Source organism: Hyla sarda, chromosome 2 (genome assembly GCF_029499605.1).
Source record: "Hyla sarda isolate aHylSar1 chromosome 2, aHylSar1.hap1, whole genome shotgun sequence".
Classification (NCBI taxonomy): domain Eukaryota; kingdom Metazoa; phylum Chordata; class Amphibia; order Anura; family Hylidae; genus Hyla; species Hyla sarda.
In genome coordinates, this window is record NC_079190.1 from 16,475,343 (window position 1) to 16,496,584 (window position 21,242).

The 21,242-nt window shown below is 42.8% G+C and overlaps 1 protein-coding gene across 4 annotated transcripts in view; it reads left to right on the plus strand.

Moving 5' to 3' along the window:
* Nucleotides 1-21,242, plus strand: part of LOC130358264 (glycerophosphodiester phosphodiesterase domain-containing protein 5-like) — a 200,565-nt gene that overhangs the window by 65,261 nt on the left and 114,062 nt on the right. The window lies entirely within an intron of this gene.

A 21,242-nucleotide genomic window follows, 5' to 3' on the forward strand; every position in this document is an offset into this window, starting at 1 on the left:
GAGGGGGGCATTTTTAGCACGAAAAATCGTATACACCCCTGTGGTTTTATAGGGCTAGTAATAGAAGCAGCTGTACAGTATGGAAGATTGTCGGCGATTTTGGTAGAGTGGTGGGGACAGAAACCAGAATGCAGGTGGTAGAAGTATGAGCTCAACGAGAGGTGGTAGGACAGTTCAAGGTAGACATGTTGTTCAAGGATCTCTGTGGCAATGGGGAGAAGCAAAGATGGTGATGGTTTTTTGAGGATGGGTGTGATGGTTTTAAAGGGGTACTCCGATGCTCAGCTTTTGGAACAAACTGTTCCGAACGCTGGAGCCGGCACCGGGAGATCGTGACCTCATAGCCCCACCCCCTCGATGGAAGTCAATGGGCATCACGCCCCTTCCCATAGACTTGCATTGAGGGGGTGGGGTGTGACATCATGATGGGGGCGGGGCTATGATGTCACAAGCTCTCGGCTCCAGCGTTTGGAACAGTTTGTTCCAAACGCGGAGCAGCGGGAGTACCCCTTTAATGATGAAGGCAAAATGTTGGTGTTAAGTGATGGATTGAAGAGATGGGTGAATACTGTAGGTTGGGGATGAGCTGGAATGAGATTGGGCCAAGTGCACAGGTGGTGGGATGCAAAGGGGATAGTAGTTACCTCACCGGGCATGCTGGGAGTTGTAGTTTTTCAACAGCTGGAGGGCCACACTTTAGAGACAATGGGGGAGATTTATCAAAACCTGCGCAGAGGAAAAGTTGTCCAGTTGCCCATAGCAACCAATCAGATCGCTTCTTTCATTTTTGAAAAGACCTTTTAAAAATGAAAGCAGCGATCTGATTGGTTGCTATGGGCAACTCAGCAACTTTTCCTCTGGACAAACTATATTTTTTTACCTCCTAACTAAATTTCGATGACATTTATGACAATTTTGAACTTTTTTTTTTATTTCCTAACAACTTTGATGTGTTTGTGGGGTTGGGGGTCTTTAGCAGCATGTGGAAGCAGCCTCGTGTTTACTGTACGTGCTGTTCCCTCCAGCTGCTCCCTCTAAAAATCTTGATTTTCCTGTTTTATTTCATTTTTTCTTTCTTTTATTTATTTATTTATTTTTTTTACTCTTCTGCTACTTTAGATAAATGTATTGATTTTTCTTGTGTCTTGAGTGTTGTATCCTACGGGGAGCGCTCTGATTTTGCTATGTTGTGCGCCTTTGTTTGGCCTGCAGGGTAGTCACCGTGATGGAGTATTTCCACAAAGTCCCAATGTTTATGTTTAAAGGGGTTATCCAGGAAAAAAAATTTTTTTTGTAAATTACTTCTATTAAAAAATCTTAATCCTTTCAGTGCTTATGAGCTTCTGAAGTTGAGTTGTTCTTTTCTGTCTAAGTGCTCTCTGGTGACACGTGTCTCAGGAACCACCCAGTTTAGAAGCAAATCCCCATAGCAAACCTCTTCTAAACTGGGTGGTTCCCGAGACACGTCATCAGAGAGCACTTAGACAGAAAAGAACAAACTTAACTTCAGAAGCTCATAAGTACTGAAAGGAAGTAATTTACAAATCTGTTTAACTTTCTGGAGCCAGTTGATATATAAAGTGTTTTTTCCTGGATAACCCCTTTAAGCTGGGAGACATTCAATATGACCATGATCCCTACTTCTTCTGATCACCCAACTTTTCTAAAGCCCCTGAACGTCACGGCCTGGTTATAAAGCATTGGATGAAATCAATGCATTTTGCTGACTAACCCCCTCAGCCAGTTTACATTTTTTGCTGATATCGCTCATTTTAACACACAACCACAGCAAAAACAAAAAATACAAATACTAATATTGTGTAACCCTGATCCAGCAAGGCCTGGACCTCCAGCACCCGATCCTGCGGCCTCCATGGATGGGACTTGTTTCTCCAGCAGATCCCACAGATGATTGATCGGATGAGATCTGGGGAATCTGGAGACAGTCACCATCTTCATCACTTTGTCATGTTCCTCGTTCCTGGACAATGTCTGCAGTGAGGCCGGGGGGCATCATTTTACTGAAAAAGACCACTGCCATTAGGGGGTGCGGCTGCCATGAAGGGGAGGACTTGGTCTGTACAATGATCAGACCGTAACCTCCACATGATGCCAGGACACAAGGTCTCCAGCAGACCATTGCTCATCACACTGCCCACCATCTTGTCTTCTGGTGCCATCTCTTGCTCAGATAAGTGACGCACCCGGCCGTCCACATGATGAAGGTCGTCCATCAGACCAGACACCTTTTCCATTGCTCCAGTTCTTATGCCCATTGTGGTGGACAGGAGTCACTTGGACCCTCTGACCGCTTTGTGGGGCCTCATATACGACAATCTGAGTGCAGAGGCTGTGGCTATGTGTGTAACCCTGACGGGCAGTTCCAGATTTATTTTTGGCAGTGAATGGCCTCTGCTTCCACTTCCAATAAGACTCCTGCCTGCAGAGCACAATGTGACATATCAGCTGGTAACAAGTATCGTGGCGATGACTAAATAAGCCAATATATCGTGTAAACCTACAGATCAGCTTGTAAATGCCTCGCAGTCACCTTCACTGAATCAGGGCGTCTGTGTCACTGCGCTCCAGAAACTGCGGCCGTCTTGTGTCATTTATTAATGGCTCCCTATACCATGGTGCTTACTGATTCAGGAGAAGCATGTATGGAGTAATTCATTATGTAAGCCAAAGTCTCTGTGCCTGAACTGAATGAACTTAGACTTATCCTGACTATTATACTCCAGAGCTGTACTCATTATTCTGCTGGTGAGGTCACTGTGTACATACATTACATTACTTATCCTGTGCTGATCCTGAGTTATATCCTGTATTATACCTCAGAGCTGTACTCATTATTCTGCTAGTGAGGTCACTGTGTACATACATTACTTATCCTGTACTGATCCTTAGTTATATCCTGTATTATACTCCAGAGCTGTACTCACTATTCTGCTGGTGAGGTCACTGAGTACATTATATTACTTATCCTGTACTGATCCTGAGTTATATCCTGTATTATACTCCAGAGCTGTACTCTCTATTCTGCTGGTGAGGTCACTGTGTACATACATTACATTACTTATCATGTACTGATCCTGAGTTATAACCTGTATTATACTCCAGAGCTGTACTCATTATTCTGCTGGTGAGGTCACTGTGTACATACATTACATTACTTATCCTGTACTGATCCTGAGTTATATCCTATATTATACTCCAGAGCTGTACTCACTATTCTGCTGGTGGGGTCACTGTGTACATACATTACATTACTTATCATGTACTGATCCTGAGTTATATCCTGTATTATACTCCAGAGCTGTACTCACTATTCTGCTGGTGAGGTCACTGTGTACATACATTACATTACTTATCCTCTACTGATCCTGAGTTATATCCTGTATTATACTCCAGAGCTGTACTCACTATTCTGCTGGTGAGGTCACTGTGTAAATACATTACATTACTTATCCTGTACTGATCCTGAGTTATATCCTGTATTATACTCCAGAGCTGTACTCACTATTCTGCTGGTGGGGTCACTGTGTACATACATTACATTACTTATCCTGTACTGATCCTGAGTTATATCCTGTATTACACTCCAGAGCTGTACTCACTATTCTGCTGGTGAGGTCACTGTGTACATACATTACATTACTTATCCTGTACTGATCCTGAGTTATATCCTGACTATTATACTCCAGAGCTGTACTCACTATTCTGCTGGTGAGGTCACTACATTACTGTGTACATACATTACATTACTTATCCTGTCTTTTGTGCCATTCCTGGGGCTGTGGATAAAATCTCCTGTTGGTGAAATATAAGAACATATAAAGTAACTGTCTGTAACCCGATCGTGTATCGGTGCCTGTGGTTCTCATGAGTTATGGCGGCTGATTTCCCTCCGGACGCTCCGGTAATGAATACATGGCTGTTCTGCTGGTTCATCATCTTTTATGATACCTGATAGTGTTCTACAGATGTGCCACATTCGAGCTTCGAGGGAAACCTAGCAGCTAAATATAGACACAGCATCCTCCGCAGTCTCCGGGCGCAGTTGGCACGACGTGCTGTGCGATGTAATAACCTGATTATAAAGTATTGGAGATCTGGTCCCAGCTCGGGGAGGCGTCCATTATAATCCCACTGAGACTCTGGACTGATGCTGGCAGCAAAAAAACAATCACTCTGGGCAGTCCCTTCTACAAGAAGCACTCCAGGTTTTTGTTGACCATATCATGCACAATTGCTGTTCCTACAGTGCCATCTGTTTTTTTCCAGCTCAGCTTTATCTAGGTGTTTCATTACTGTAACTGGGTCATGTGTTCACGAGTCTTACCCACAGTCATCGTGCTTAAAGGGGTACTTTTCTGCTCAGCGTTTGGAACAAACCTTTCAGAACGCTGGAGCTGGCGCCGGGAGCGTGTGACATCATAGCCCTGCCCCCTCATGACGCCCCACCCCTTCAATGCAAGTCTATGGGAGGGGGCGTGACTGCAGTCACGCCCCCTCCCATAGACTTGCATTGAGGGGGCAGGGCGTGATGTCATGAGGGGGCGGGTCTATGACGTCATGGGCGCCAGCATGCTTAAAGGGGTACTTCTCTGCTCAGCGTTTGGAACAAACCTTTCAGAACGCTGGAGCTGGCGCTGGGAGCGTGTGACATCATAGCCCTGCCTCCTCATGACGCCCCACCCCTTCAATGCAAGTCTATGGGAGGGGGCGTGACGATTGTCACGCCCCCTCCCATAGACTTGCATTGAGGTGGCAGGGCGTGATGTCATGAGGGGGCGGGGCTATGACATCATGGGCTCCAGCGTTCAGAACAGTTTGTTCCAAACGCTGAGCAGCGGAGTACCCCTTTAATGTGTCAGAGGGAAGTGTTCAGTCCTGGGTCAGCTGACTTCCTGTGAACTAAAGGAGTACATCATCCCCTACCAGATCCCTCCTACCAGCTCCTAGACCCCTCCCAGCTCTATCTGTATAATGCTGCTATCTCTATAGGATCAGGATATATATATATATATATATATATATATATATATATATATTAGTTATGCACCTCCCCTTCCAGCTCTATCTGTATACTGCCGCTATATCTATGGGATCAGAATATATATATAGTAGTTATACACCTCCCCTTCCAGCTTGATCTGTATACTGCTGCTTTTTCTACATGTTCATGCTATATAGTAGTTGTACACTTCCCCTTGAAGCTGTGTTCATACATTCAATTTTTTTTTTTTTTTGCTGCAGTTTTAGTTTTTTCCCCAGATCTCGCAAAAATTGTGCTTTTTGTTATTGCTAATAACTGTAATAGTGTCATTTTTACCACAATGTTTGAAAATCACAGAAAAAACAACCAAAATGCAGTCAAAATTCCAAGAGTGAACACAGCCTAAAGACTTCAAATCTTTATAAAACACCGCCCTTTTCTTTAGGTCAAAACACTTTCTCCTCCTGACAATATTGCTTTAAAAATAAAAAAAAATAAAAAAATAAACACTCTTTAAAGGGGTACGCTGGTGGAAAAACGATTTTAATTTGTATTTTTTCAAATCAACTGGTGCCACAAAGTTAATCAGATTTGTAAATTACTTCTATCTAAAAATAATAATCCTTCAAGTACTTATCAGCTGCTGTATACTACAGAAGAAGTTGTGAAGTTGTTTCCAGTCTGACCATAGTGCTCTCTGCTGACACCTCTGTCCGTGTCAGGAACTGTCCAGAGCAGGAGAGGTTTGCTGTGGGGATTTGTTTCTACTCTGGACAGTTCCTGACATGGACAGAGGTGGCAGCAGAGAGCACTGTGGTCAAACAGAAAAGAACTACACAACTTCCTCTGGAGCATACAGCAGCTGATAAGTACTGGAAGGATTAAGATTTTTATATAGAAGAAATTTTAAAAATCTGTTAAACTTTCTGGCACCAGATGATTTAAAAATAATTTGTTTTCCCCTTTTAAATGAGAAAACTTTATGTGAACTGATTCCAACCCACTTATAAGTCTTAGCCGTTCAGGCTTCTGGTTGCTGTATCCTTGGCAGTGATAAGGTTGGAAAGGCAGTGATAAGACTACACCCCCTCTCTCTGCAATGGCAGATGATTCATGGGATATGTAGGCATTATGGAGGACATTTATCATTGGCTTTACACCACTTCAATGTTTTAAATGTCCGTGCAAATTTTGCGCAATTTTCGGTCCAATTTTTTTTTTAAATTGTCTGTTTGGTGCGCCGTACCCCACTTTATGCAGTGGAGCTATAATTATGATTTGCGCACATTAAATTTAGAAGTGTTTATTTTGCGCAAAGCCTACTTTTTTTTGCGCAAATCTACACCATCTCATGTACAAAAGTGTCAGATGCTAGAGCACAAAGCTTAAACCAATCTCTGCAGCTCACTGGTTTCTATAGTTGAGCAAAATTTATCAAGTCCCTGTGCACCTTGTTAGTAAATTTTGAACAACTGTGTAAACAATACACCAAGCAAACGGGTAAAATCTATTCTACCTTACACCAACATTGATAAATGTCCCCCAATTAAAACATTTTTTGTTCTAAAAATAGGAATTAGTGTGGCTAAAAAACCCATGCCTGTTACATCAGCTAAAGCAGGTAAGCACGAGGCATACACAAGAACCTCTACATTATTCTCTAATAAGGAGAAAAAACTATTTCTTAGAGTGCTTCTTTTTGTGTGTGTGTGTATGTATGTGTATGTGTATATATATATATATATATATATATATATATATATATATATATATATATATATATAAAATGATTATTTGCAACGTCCTCCTGAGTGGTGTCCAACCAGTGCGCCCCCAGCTGTTGCAAAACTACAACTCCCAGCATGCTGGGAGTTGTAGTTTTGTAACAGCTGGGGGCACACTGGTTGGGAAACCATGCTGTATAGTTTTAGGTCTTGCATTACTGATGCCTTTTAGACCTTCTTATTGCAGTAAGAAGCCCCCCACACCTGATGGCAGAACACAATACCCTTATAGAGTCCGCTCCTTCCCTCACACATAATCCCCCTCTGTGTGCCGCCACTGTGCCCTCAATCCCTTTAGATGCCAGTCAATGGACGCACTCGCTGGCAATCTGCTCTTCTGACTCAGCATCTTAACCTTCCTCAAGTGCCTAATACCCGCCATGTACCAGCAGTCACAGCTGTGATCCCATACGCCGCTCCCGCTGTTCGCCAGGATGTTCTGCAGCTGCCAGTCTTGTAAAGGTATTGCAAGGAATGGGGATTAGTCTTGTTCCTGATCAAATTTTTTTTTTTTTTTTAAATTAATTATTTTTTATTTTATTTTTTTATTTTTTTAATTATTTTTTATTTTATTTTTTAAAATATATTTAGTTCTTTTTTTCATTTTTAGTTAACGGATGGCTGTGCATCACTATGATGGGCCCCATAGCGATTGCTAGGACTGCTTTTAGCGACAAGTTCAGAACATGAAAGGCTTTTGCTAATTTTTTTGTGCCTTCCGTAATGCACCCTGTGATGTCACAGTAATGGAATAATGCGCGCAATGACATCACAGAACAGGCTAAGGTGCAATGTCTCGGTATCATGCACATTCACGATCACTATTCCTGCAGCACCATTTATTTTATGCCGGCACAGCTGCATCCCTGCTTTTCGTTACTGTAACTGGGTCATGTGATCACCAGCCTGACCCACAGAAAATCAAAGTATATAATGTGTTAGCCGACTTCCTGAGAACTACAGGAAATCATCACCAATCAGATCGCTCCTTGGCAGCTCACAGACCTCTACCCACCAGCTCTATCTGTATACTGCTACTATTATCTCTCTGGGATCAGGATATATAGTGTACACCTCCCCTCCCAGCTCCCTCTGTGTACTGCTGCTATCTCTCTGGGATCAGGATATCTAGTAGTTATACACCTCCCCTCCAGCTCTATCTCTAGAGGATCAGGATATATAGTAGTTTTACACATCCCCTCCCAGCTCTATCTGTGTACTGCTGCTGCTATCTCTTTGGAATCAGGATATCTAGTAGTTATACCCCTCCCCTCCTGCTTTATCTGTATACGACTGCTGCTATCTCTCTGGGATTAGGATATACAGTATAGTAGTTATACACCTCCCCGCCCAGCTCTATCTGTATACTGCTGCTGCTATCTCTTTGGAATCAGGATATATAATAGTTATACTACTCCCCTCCAGCTCTATCTATATACTGTATGCCTCCCCTGAGGCTGTGTTTACACATTTTCTTTTTCTTTCTTTTTTTTTTCTTCTTTAAAAAAAAACAACTTTTTTTTTTTTTTTTATTAAATCACAGCAAAAATAGTTGTATTTTACTGCAATTGTTCAAATTGTGGTTAAATCCCAGCAGTAACAGTCAAAATACAGTATAAATTGAATGAGTGAACACAACCTTAAAGGGGTACTCCACTGGCCAGCGTTCGGAACATTAATTCCAAACACTGTGTGCGTGCTACGGGGGTTCATCACGCCCCCTCGCGACATCACGCTACGACCCCTCCATTCATGTCTATGGGAGGGGACGTGTCAATCGAGATCAGGAGGATCCCCCCGCGATCAGACATCTTATACCCTGTCCTTTTGGATAGGGGGGATAAGATGTCTAGCAGCGGAGTTCCCTTTTAACTTTCAGGCTGCAGGGGCCCCATATGTATGTCCATCCCATTACTTTCTGTGCGTTTTGAAAGATTTGGGGGGAGATTTATCAAATCCTGTGCAAAGGAAAAGTTGCCCATAGCAACCAATCCGATCGCTCCTTTCATTTTTGCAGAGGCCTTGTTAAAAATGAAAGAAGCGATCTAATTGGTTGCTATGGGCAACTGGGCAACTTTTCCTTTGGACAGGTTTTGATGAATCTCCCCTTTAAAGTTTTTAAACTTCTTTTTTTTTTTTTTTTTTTTTTATGTAAACTTCTTATTGGGGGAGATTTATCCAAACCTGTCCAGAGGAAAAGTTGCCCAGTTGCCCATAGCAACCAATCAGATGGCTTCTTTCATTTTGCAGAGGCCTTGTTAAAAATGAAAAAAAAAGTGATCTGATTGGTTGCTATGGGCAACTGGGCAACTTTTCCTCTGGACAGGTTTTAATAAAAATTTTACATTGGATAATTAGCGCAAGTCGGATTACCAAATCTACCAGTTTGTAAAGAGCCATTCACCATCAGCTGATGACCAGCAGAATTATGAGCGCAGCTCTTGTTTTTATTGGGGGTAAATAGTAGGGATCGACCGATTATCGGTATGGCCGATATTATTGGCCGATAATCACGATTTTGGGCATTATCGGTATCGGCAATTACCTTGCCGATAATGCCCCGCACCTCGACCCCGCTCCGCGACCGCCCCCCCCCCCCGACCCACTGCACCGCGTCGCACCCCCCACCGTAGTGCTGGGCGGTATACCGGTATGGATTTTTGCCCATACCACTATACCGGTCGGAATATTGGTATAAGTTATCGGCTATCGGCCCTAACCTCCACCGATTATCGGTATCGGCCCTAAAAAACAGATATCGGTCGATCCCTAGTAAATAGTATAATTAAATATAGTACAGAGAAGTGTTTACACAGTTTATCTAAAATGCGCAATACTTTGACTTGTCACGAGTCGGAGTCTCCTATGATACTGTGTGACTGTCACCCGGACTCTGTACCCAATGTGGTCGCAGTGACCGTGGGGTGACACCACTCTGGCCCCATGTTTAATCTGTAGATAAATCCCAAGAATCAGTGTCCGGGGTTAAATTCCAGGCGTTTTTAGTCGGTGACATCTGTAGAAGGTGAGACATGTCACCGCACACAGTCTGTTATACTACCGTCCCAATAAATGGCCTCGGAGGAGATATTCCTCAGGTTACTATGGAGCAGATCCCGCAGCCTCCATTCCTGCCGTCGCCTAAATCATAAATTAAATGAATAATAAAGATGCGGCGTCAACCCACACACTGTGCCTGTGAGAGCGCCATGGTGTGAGGAGGATAATAATATTCTGCCGCTCTGTAATGGTTTATTAGAAAGGTTGTGCAAGACAGATTAAACTGTGCCCCATCTCCCCTCCTGTAGCCTAAAGATGCCCCTTTTAGTAGTAAATCCCTTTTTAGTGCAGTGTTTCCAAACGAGGGTGCCTCCAGGTGTTGCCGTTGGCTGTCCGGGCATACTGGGAGTTGTAGTTTTGCAACACCTTGAGGCACCCTGGTTGGGGAAACACTGCTTTAGGGCACGTTCATACGGGGACTTGGATTCAAATCTCACCAAGGACAACAATAAATACATAAAGACTTATTATATAGCAGATGCAAAGCAGATGTATGCTAAGGGCAGCGTGGTGGCTCAGTGGTTAGCACTGCTGCCTTGCAGTGCTGGGGACTTGGGTTCAAATCCCACTAAGGACAACAATAAATAAAGCGTTATTATTCTATCCTTCATATAAGCTAGAGCCCGGGACTATTCATAGTAGGGATCGACCGATTATCGGCCGATAATCACGATTTTGGGCATTATCGGTATCGGCAATTACCTTGCCGATAAGCCGATAATGCCCCGCCCCCACCGCACCACGTCGCACCCCCCACCGTGATGCTGGGCGGTATACCGGTATGAATTTTTGCCCATACCGCTATAATGGTCGGGCCCCTCCCCCACCCTCCGAGTCAATAAAAAAATTAAACTTACCCGTCCATCCTTCCTTCCTTCCTGTAGTGTCCGGGGGCGTTCCGGGTGAAGAGTGAACCGGTCCGGGCTGTCCTTCTTCTCCGGCGGTCATCTTCTCCACTCCGGGCAGGCTCCGGCCTAGTACACTGCATAGACGCCGCTACGCCGTGACATCAGGTGCGTCGCTGCGCACGGGCGTCACTGCGCAGCAGCGTCTATGCAGCGTACTAGGCCGGAGCCTGCCCAGAGTGGAGAAGATGACCGCCGGAGAAGGACAGCCCGGAACGGTTCACTCTTCACCCGGAACACCCCCGGACACTACAGGAAGGAAGGATGGATGGCCCGGACCACCCTGACAGGTAGGGGGAGAGAAGCGGGTGGCGGCGGCGGCCTATGGCCCCGCAAAAGCCACTGCAGATCATTGATTTAAAGCGCCCGCTTTAAATCAATGATCTGCAGCGGTGTTGCAGGGGGTTAAATAGCTGATAACTTATACCGGAATATCGGTATAAGTTATCAGCTATCGGCCTTAACCTCCACCGATTATCAGTATCGGCCCTAAAAAAACGATATCGGTCGATCCCTAATTCATAGTATTCAGATTATTGGGCAGACTAGATGGGCCAAATGGTTCTTATCTGCCGACACATTCTATGTTTCTGTCCCCGTTTTTTTTATATCCCTGTTTTGTTCCCCTTTTTGCAGGCTGTAAACGGATTCAAAACGGTTTTTAAAAAAATCCCATTCATGTCAGTGGGATTCTTTTACAATCCGTTTGCACCCGTCTGCACTCATTTCCGTTTTTTTTTACAGCAGAAAAAACGGCACATGCAGTATTTTTTCTTCCGACCAAAAAAACGTAAGAAAAAACGGATACAGTAAATTTAGCATTGAAGTCTATGGAAAACAAATGAGCCTTTATTGTCATCTGTTTGCATCAGTTTTTTCAATCTGTTTTTTTGATCTGTTTTTACATTTGAGCATTCTCAGACCCAAAAAAATTTTTTTTGGTCTATTAACTGAACAAAAACGGATAACATCCGTTTGCATCAGTTATTGTCAGGTTTTTTTTAAGTCTAGACGGCCGTGTTAACGCACCCTTAGTAGTAAACATTATTTCCTTTGGAGCCAGGTTTTGCAAATCATCTGAGCTTCTGCCCCCCATAGTAGAGCCACTTTAGTAATTCAGTCTGTGCCCCCTTTCCCTCTAGTAGCAAAAAATAAAGTTCCCCTTTAGTATTAAACGTTGCATCTATCTATCCCTCTATGTCTAGCTCTCTGTCTCTAGCTCTCTGTCTCTAGCTCTCTGTCTCTAGCTCTCTCTGTCTCTAGCTCTCTCTGTCTCTAGCTCTCTCTGTCTCTAGCTCTCTCTGTCTCTAGCTCTCTCTGTCTCTAGCTCTCTGTCTCTAGCTCTCTGTCTCTAGCTCTCTGTCTCTAGCTCTCTGTCTCTAGCTCTCTGTCTCTAGCTCTCTGTCTCTAGCTCTCTGTCTCTCGCTCTCTGTCTCTCGCTCTCTGTCTCTCTATTACTCTAGTTGTGGTGGTCTTATTTTCAGTTTGGTGTTGTCTCAGCAGCACCTGACTCCTCCCTTTTGTAGTCAACTTAAAGGGGTAGTCCAGTGGTGAAAAACATATCCCCTACCCTAAGGATAGGGGATAAGTTTGAGATTGCGGGGGTCCGACCGCTGGGGCCCCCCACGATCTCTCTGTACGGGGGCCAGGCTCTCCGGCCAGATAGCGGGTGTCGACCACTGAACGAAGTGGTGGCCGACACGACCCCTCAATACACGCCCCCTCAATACATCGCTATGGCAGAGCCTGAGATTGCCGAAGGCAGCGCTCCGGCTCTGCCATAGAGTTGTATTGAGGGAGCATGTCAGCCGCCGCTTAGTGCGGTGGTCGACACACCCCCTTCGCGCGGGCTGCCGGGGCCCCGTATAGGAGATCATGGGGGGCCCCAGCAACTTATCCCCTATCCTTATTCTTAGGATGTTCACAACTTGTACACCACTGGATGACTCCTTTAATGTCAGTGGGGTGTTGTTTCTCCCTCTGCCCTAAGACAATGAATCATTCTTTGCTGTCTCAGGAGATGTAGCGGGATATTCTCTCTGTCCCACCCCCTGATATGTCATCCCTAACAGCTACATAATTATCTCCCTGACACATACATACATATATTTTTTTATTGGGACATTAAGAGAAGAATGAGGTATGTGTACAGCATGCTGCCCTGTGCTGAGCAATGGCACAGGCAGAGGAGCAGACAGGAAATAAATGCAGCTGCTGCTGTAGATTTACTGTCTGCAGAGACATAGTCTGCTGTAGAGCAATGCTCTGCAGCAGCTCTGGGTGGAGGAATTGAGTAGTACGGAGAGTAGTACTGTGGGAGGGGAGTAGTACTGAGAGTAGTACTGTGGGAGGGGAGTAGTACGGAGATTAGTACTGTGGGAGGGGAGTAGTACTGAGAGTAGTACTGTGGGAGGGGAATAGTACTGAGAGTAGTACTGTGGGAGGGGAGTAGTACTGGGGATCTGCTCAACCAGAATGCATAGTGATGTTCTGACATAAGATGAGACCCACATATAAACTATAAACACATAGGGGGAGATTTATCAAAATCTGTGTAGAGGAAGAGTGGTGCATTTGCCCCTAGCAACCAATCAGATCGCTTCTTTCATTTTTTTTAAAAGCCTGTGAAAAACAAAAGAAGCGATCTGATTGGTTGCTATGGGCAACTGCACCACTCTTCCTCTACACGGGTTTTGATAAATCTCCCCCATAGATTTTTGATGAATGAGAAAAACACAGCTGCTTTCTTCTAAAACAGTGCCACCTTTGTCTTCAGGCTATGTCTGGTATTGCAGTTTAAGTAATTGACAAGGTTTATGGGTGGCCATGTTTTCGGAAAAGAAAGAGTCAATGTTTTTCTAATCTCCTAAACCTCTTTAAAGTGACTGGTAATATTTCTTGTCCTTTTAATAATGTTACTTTAGAAGCGCAGTGTTCACCGTATAGAGCGTCCTCCTGTAAATGTCACGCTGTACCGCTGATTACCGGCTGATTGTGTACGCCGCTTATTTACAGCTCCAGAGCTCATCACTTCACCGCTGATTAGATTGCTCGGCACAATTGGGTTCTCGTACACTTGCCAAGTGACCCTCCAGACTGTGAGCTACGTGAATCTGCGAAAGTCTGCCATGTACCAGGAAAATAAAACATCGATTGGAGCAAAGGTCGTGTCTGATGGAACGAGATTGTTTTTCTCACCTGACAGAAGCTGACCGCGGAAAACCACGCTGGCGACTGCGTTTAGCTTTTGCCTTCCCTTTTAAGAATAGTCTTAGGAAAAACCTTGATCTCTGTAGCAAAGTAGTTGGAGGTCATTCTGCTGGCACTTACCATGGAAGCGCTCTGGTTGCTGTTATACACTGCACAAAAAAATAAAGGGAACACTGCGATAACACATCCTAGATCTGGATGAACTAATCGTAGGAAATACTTTCGTCTTTACATAGTTGAATGCGCTGACAACAAAATCACACAAAAATTATCAATGGAAATCAAATGTATCAACCCCTGGAGGTCTGGATATGGAGTCACACTCAAAATCACAGTGGAAAACCCCACTACAGGCTGATCCAACTTTATGTAATGTCCTTAATACAAGTCACAATGAGGCTCAGTAGTGTGTGTGGCCTCCACGTGCCCGTATGACCTCCCTACAACGCCTGGGCATGCTCCTGATGAGGTGGAGGATGGTCTCCTGAGGGATGTCCTCCCAGACCTGGACTAAAGCATCCGCCAACTCCTGGACAGTCTGTGGTGGATGGAGCGAGACGTCCCAGATGTGCTCAATAGGATTCAGGTCTGGGGAACTGGCGGCCAGTCCATAGTGTCAATGCCTTCCTCTTGTAGGAACTGCTGACACACTCCAGCCACATGAGGTCTAGCATTGTCTTGTATTAGGAGGAACCCAGGGCCAACCGCACCAGCATATGGTCTCACAAGGGGTTTGAGGATCTCATCTCGGTACTTAATTCCTTTACGACGCAAGACATAAATGTATGTCCTGGTGAAGTGGTACTTAACGCACCAGGACGTACATTTACATCCTATACATAACCGCGATCATTGGAGCGATGCCCGGATCATACGTGGCAGGTACCAGCTACTGATAGCAGCCAGGGACCCTCCGGTAATGGCTGACATCCGCGATCGCGCGGATGTCCGCCATTAAACCCTCAGATGCCGTGATCAATACAGATCACGGCATCGGCAGCATTGCGGTCACTAAAATGGATGATCGCTAATGCGGTGATCCGATCATCCAGAACGGCAGATGGAGGTCCCCTCACCTGCCTCCGCTGCCTTCCACGGGTCTTCTGGTCTGCGGTCGAGCAGACCAGAGCACTAGATAGCCGATAATACTGATCAGTGCTGTCCTATACATAGCACTGAACAGTATTAGCAATCGAATGATTGCTATAAATTGTCCCCTATGGGGACTATTAAAGTGTAAAAATAAAAGTAAAACATTTTTTTAAAAAATGTGAAAAACCCCCTCTTCCAATAAAAACTTATTGTCCCATTTTCCCTATTTCACCCCCAAAAAGTGTAACAATTTTTTTTTTAGAAACATATTTGGTATTGCCGCATGGGTCAATATCCGAACTATTAAAATATAATGTTAATGATACCGTATGGTGAACGGCAAGAAAGTAAAAAAAAAAAGTCCAAAATTGCTCCAACATTTTATTCATAAAAAACTTGATAAAAAAAAGTATTAAAAGTTTTATATAAGCAAGTATGGTAACAATAAAAATTACATAGCACGTTGCTAAAAATGAGCCCTTATACCGCCTTTTTTTTTTTTTTTAAGCGCAACAGTAATAGAAAAGTAGGTTATCATGGGTATCATTTTAATCATGTTGACCCACAGAATAAAGAACACATGTCATTTTTACCATAAATTGTACGGCATGAAACGAAACCTTCCAAAATTTGCAAAATTGCAGTTTTCTTTTTAATTTCCCCACAAATAGTATTTTTTTGGTTGCACCATACATTTTATGAAAAGTGAGTGATGGCATTACAACGGACAGCTGATCGTGCAAAAAAACAAGCCCTCATACTAGTCTGTGGATGAAAATATAAGAGTTATGATTTTTTGAAGGCGAGGAGGAAAAAACAAAAACGTAAAAATAAAATTATCTGAGTCCTTAAGAGGTTAATCACAGTCAGGTTACCTCTGGTAAGCAGATGGAGGGCTGTGCAGCCCCCCCAAAGAAATGCCACCCCACACCATTACTGACCCACTGCCAAACCGGTCATGCTGGAGGATGTTGCAGGCAGCAGAACGTTCTCCACTGCGTCTCCAGACTCTGTCACGTGCTCAGTGTGAACCTGCTTTCATCTGTGAAGAGCACAGGTCGCCAGTGGCGAATTTGACAATCTTGGTGTTCTCTGGCACAAAGGCGGAGGTAGCGGTCCTGCTGCTGGGTTGTTGCCCTCCTACGGCCTCCTCCACGTCTCCCGATGTACTGGCCTGACTCCGTCTCATGCTACCACTAGAGTGAAAGCACCACCAACATTCAAAAGTGACCGAAACATCAGCCAGGAAGCAAAGGAACTGAGAAGTGCTCTGTGGTCACCACCTGCAGAACCACTCCTTTATTGGGGGGTGTCTTGCTAATTGCCTATAATTTCCACCTGTTGTCTGTTCCATTTGCACAACAGCATGTGAAATTGATTGTCAATCAGTGTTCTTCCTGAGTGGACAGTGTGATTTCACAGAAGTGTCATTGACTCGGAGTTACATAGTGTTGTTTAAGTGTTCCCTTTATTTTTTTGAGCAGTGTATAATACTGCTCCTATGTACAAAACAATAACTACTATAATACTGCTCCTGTTTTCGAGAATCTAACTATTACCATACTGCTCCCTATGTACAAGAATCTAACGAATACAATACTGTATACAAGACTATAACTAACCACCCAATGCGATCGTCCATAATAAAGCAGAGATGCGGAGCTGCTCTATACAGCGCTCACATCTCTGCACCCGCTCTCAGGGATGAAGGATGATTGAAACTTAGCCTTCTACTGCTCTTAAGTACATGAATATAACTACTATAATACTGCTCCTATATACAAGAATATAACTACTATAATACTGCTCCTATATACAAGAATATAACTATTATAATCCTGCTCCTATATACAAGAATATAACTACTATAATACTGCTCCTATATACAAGAATATAACTACTATAATACTGCTCCTATATACAAGAATATAACTACTATAATACTGCTCCTATATACAAGAATATAACTACTATAATACTGCCCCCTATATACAAGAATATAACTACTATAATACTGCCTCTTATATACAAGAATATAACTACTATAATACTGCTCTTAAGTACATGAATATAACTACTATAATACTGCTCCTATATACAAAAATATAGCTGCTATAATACTGCTCCTATATACAAGAATATAACTATTATAATCCTGCTCCTATATACAAGAATATAACTACTATAATACTGCTTCTTATATACAAGAATATAGCTACTATAATACTGTTTCCTATATACAAGAATATAACTACTATAATACTGCTCCTATATACAAGAATATAACTACTATAATACTGCTCCTATATACAAGAATATAACTACTATAATACTGCTCCTATATACAAGAATATATCTACTATAATACTGCTCCTATATACAAGAATATAACTACTATAATACTGCTCCTATATACAAGAATATAACTACTATAATACTGCCCCTATATACAAGAATATAACTACTATAATACTGCTCCTATATATACAAGGATATAACTACTATAATACTGCTCCTATATACAAGAATATAACTGCTATAATACTGCCCCTATATACAAGAATATAACTACTATAATTCTGCTCCTATGTACAAGAATATAACTACTATAATACTGCTCCTATATACAAGAATATAACTACTATAATACTGCTCCTATATACAAGAATATAACTACTATAATACTGCCCCTATATACAAGAATATAACTACTATAATTCTGCTCCTATGTACAAGAATATAACTACTATAATACTGATCCTATATACAAGAATATAACTACTATAATACTGCCCCTATATACAAGAATATAACTACTATAATACTGCCCCCTATATACAAGAATATAACTACTATAATACTGCCTCCTATATACAAGAATATAACTACTATAATACTGCCCCTATATACAAGAATATAACTACTATAATACTGCCTCCTATATACAAGAATATAACTACTATAATACTGCCTCCTATATACAAGAATATAACTACTATAATACTGCCTCCTATATACAAGAATATAACTACTATAATACCGCTCCTATATACAAGAATATAACTACTATAATACTGCTCCTATGTAAAAGAATACACTTGCTGATTGTAATCACTTTATGTGAGCCTCTTTTCCCGCCATATAGTTATTTCTCTGTGGTTGTAGAGTGTTGTTGGATAGCTTTGGCTTCCGGTTTGGCGGTGTTATAGATGACTATGTGGCGTCTTTCCGAGGCTTATACAACAGGGCTGAGAATTCTTCAGAACGAGGAGTCGTTTATCAGGAAATAACATCAAATCCTCTTAAGATTCCTATCTGCGGTGAGGGTAAGTGATGGAGCTCCTCTTGCTTCTGTTGCTGTCATGGTAAATCGGGATTTCAAATCCGCCCGGCGCCATCTGTCAATATCCATCTCATCCGCGCAGCGATAAATCTACAAGTAATTGTACTTGGCGAATGGCTGCTCTGCAGAACGGGGCCGAGATTTCCACCGATGTCAGTGAAACCCGTCTTGGGGCTCAATTTATTACTGCTATAACCTTGGTTCTGTTTGGGATAAGTGCAACTACACCACAACAAAATAGGATTCTTCCCCGTTTTGGGTATGCAGCTCTTATGCAGTAGTATTTGTTTCCCTGTGTAGTCTGATACTGCAGTTATGCATTAGACTTATTTTTTCCCCATTTTTCATATATTTGTTGGGGTTTTGAATTCAGGGATCAGACTACACATGGTTTGTTTGTAGTCTGTAACCATGGAGACGCATAGATCTGAATAGGAGCTGTATATGGAAAACTGTAACTATTTTTGTATTAGAAATACATGACTATTTTGCTTGTAAATAGTTAAATTGTTCTGTATACAGAACCTATTTTACAATCAAAATGGTTATTTACCGTATTTTTTTTTCGCCTTATAGGACGCACCGGCATATAAGACGCACCCAATTTTAAAGGTGCAAAATCTAGAAAAAAAGATTCTGCACCCAACAGTGATCTTCAATCTGCGGACCTCCAGATGTTGCAAAAGTACAACTCCCAGCATGCCCGGACAGCCGTTGGCTGTCCGGGCATGCTGGGAGTTGTAGTTTTGCAACATCTGGAGGTCCGCAGGTTGAAGACCACTGGATAGGAGGGAATACTCACGTGTCCCCGCCGCTCCCGACTCGTTACCGCTGCCTTGGACGTCGCTCCATCACTGTCGCCGCGTCCCCGATGCTCCGGACGTCGTCTTCCCCGGGATCCACGCTCTCCGTCGCCTTCATCACGTCGCTACGCACGCCGCTCCTATTGGATGACGGGACGGCGTGCGCGATGACGTCGAAGGAGAGCGCAGGGGATCCTGGCACGGAGCAGACCCCGAGGAGGCAGGTATGGTCCCTCCCGGTGTCCTGTAATCTGTTCGGGACGCCGCGATTTCACCGCGGCAGTCCCGAACAGCCCGACTGAGCAGCCGGGTTAGTGTCACTTTCCCTTCAGACGCGGCGGTCAGCTTTGATCGCCGCGTCTGAAGGGTTAATACGGGGCATCACCGCAATCGGTGATGCCCTGTATTAGCCGCGGGTCCCGGCCGTTGATGGCCGCAGGGACCGCCGCGATAGGGGTGTATTTGCAAACTTCCCCCCCCCCAGTTTTGGGGAAGAAAAAAGTGCGTCTTATACGGCGAAAAATACGGTATTTCTATTCCAAATAGTTTTCTATATACCGCTCCAATGTAGATCTTCTGTCCGGGCATGCTGGGAGTTGTAGTTTTGCAACATCTGGAGGTCCACAGTTTAGAGACCACCGGTTTAGACCCAATTCTTACCACTGTTTCAACTGCTGGTAAATTCATAAGCATGCTGGGAAGTGTAGTTTTGTTACAGCAGACCAGGGCGCATAATACACTGTTGGTCTTATTGAACATTTGGCCTTTGTGCTTATTGTCTTCCCTGATGTTCTGGAGGTCAGCACATAGCACAACACGTGTCCTGGACGTACATGGCGGGTGGTCGCACCTGACCGGTGTTCCTCTGCTGTGCCGGCTTTGATCACAGTGAGAAATATGAGGCCCCGGGCACAATAATAATCAGAGGATTTCCTGAGCCCCATCCAGAGGACAAATGGCGGAGACACAGGAAGGGGGGGGGGGACCTCTGGGGTGTGTATATTTATAGAGAATGTACCGAAGGTCCACAAAGTGGCCTCCGATTCCTGCTCAAAGCATTATGTCATCAGTTGTACGTAAGAGCAGTATTATAGTAGTTATATTCTTGTATATAGGAGCAGTATTATAGTAGTTATATTCTTGTATATAGGAGGCAGTATTATAGTAGTTATATTCTTGTATTTAGGAGGCAGTATTATAGTAGTTATATTCTTGTATATAGGAGGCAGTATTATAGTAGTTATATTCTTGTATATAGGGGCAGTATTATAGTAGTTATATTCTTGTATATAGGAGCAGTATTATAGTAGTTATATTCTTGTATATAGGAGCAGTATTATAGTAGTTATATTCTTGTATATAGGGAGCAGTATTATAGCAGTTATATTCTTGTATATAGGAGCAGTATTATAGTAGTTATATTCTTGTATATAGGAGCAGTATTATAGCAGTTATATTCTTGTATATAGGAGCAGTATTATAGTAGTTATATTCTTGTATATAGGAGCAGTATTATAGTAGTTATATTCTTGTACATAGGAGGCAGTATTATAGTAGTTATATTCTTGTACATAGGAGCAGTATTATAGTAGTTATATTCTTGTATATAGGAAGCAGTATTATAGTAGTTATATTCTTGTATATAGGAAGCAGTATTATAGTAGTTATATTCTTGTACATAGGAGGCAGTATTATAGTAGTTATATTATTGTATATAGGAGGCAGTATTATAGTAGTTATATTCTTGTATATAGGAGCAGTATTATAGCAGTTATATTCTTGTATATAGGAGCAGTATTATAGTAGTTATATTCTTGTATATAGGAGCAGTATTATAGCAGTTATATTCTTGTATATAGGAGCAGTATTATAGTAGTTATATTCTTGTATATAGGAGCAGTATTATAGTAGTTATATTCTTGTACATAGGAGGCAGTATTATAGTAGTTATATTGTATATAGGGGCAGTATTATAGTAGTTATATTCTTATATATAGGAGCAGTATTATAGTAGTTATATTCTTGTATATAGGAGCAGTATTA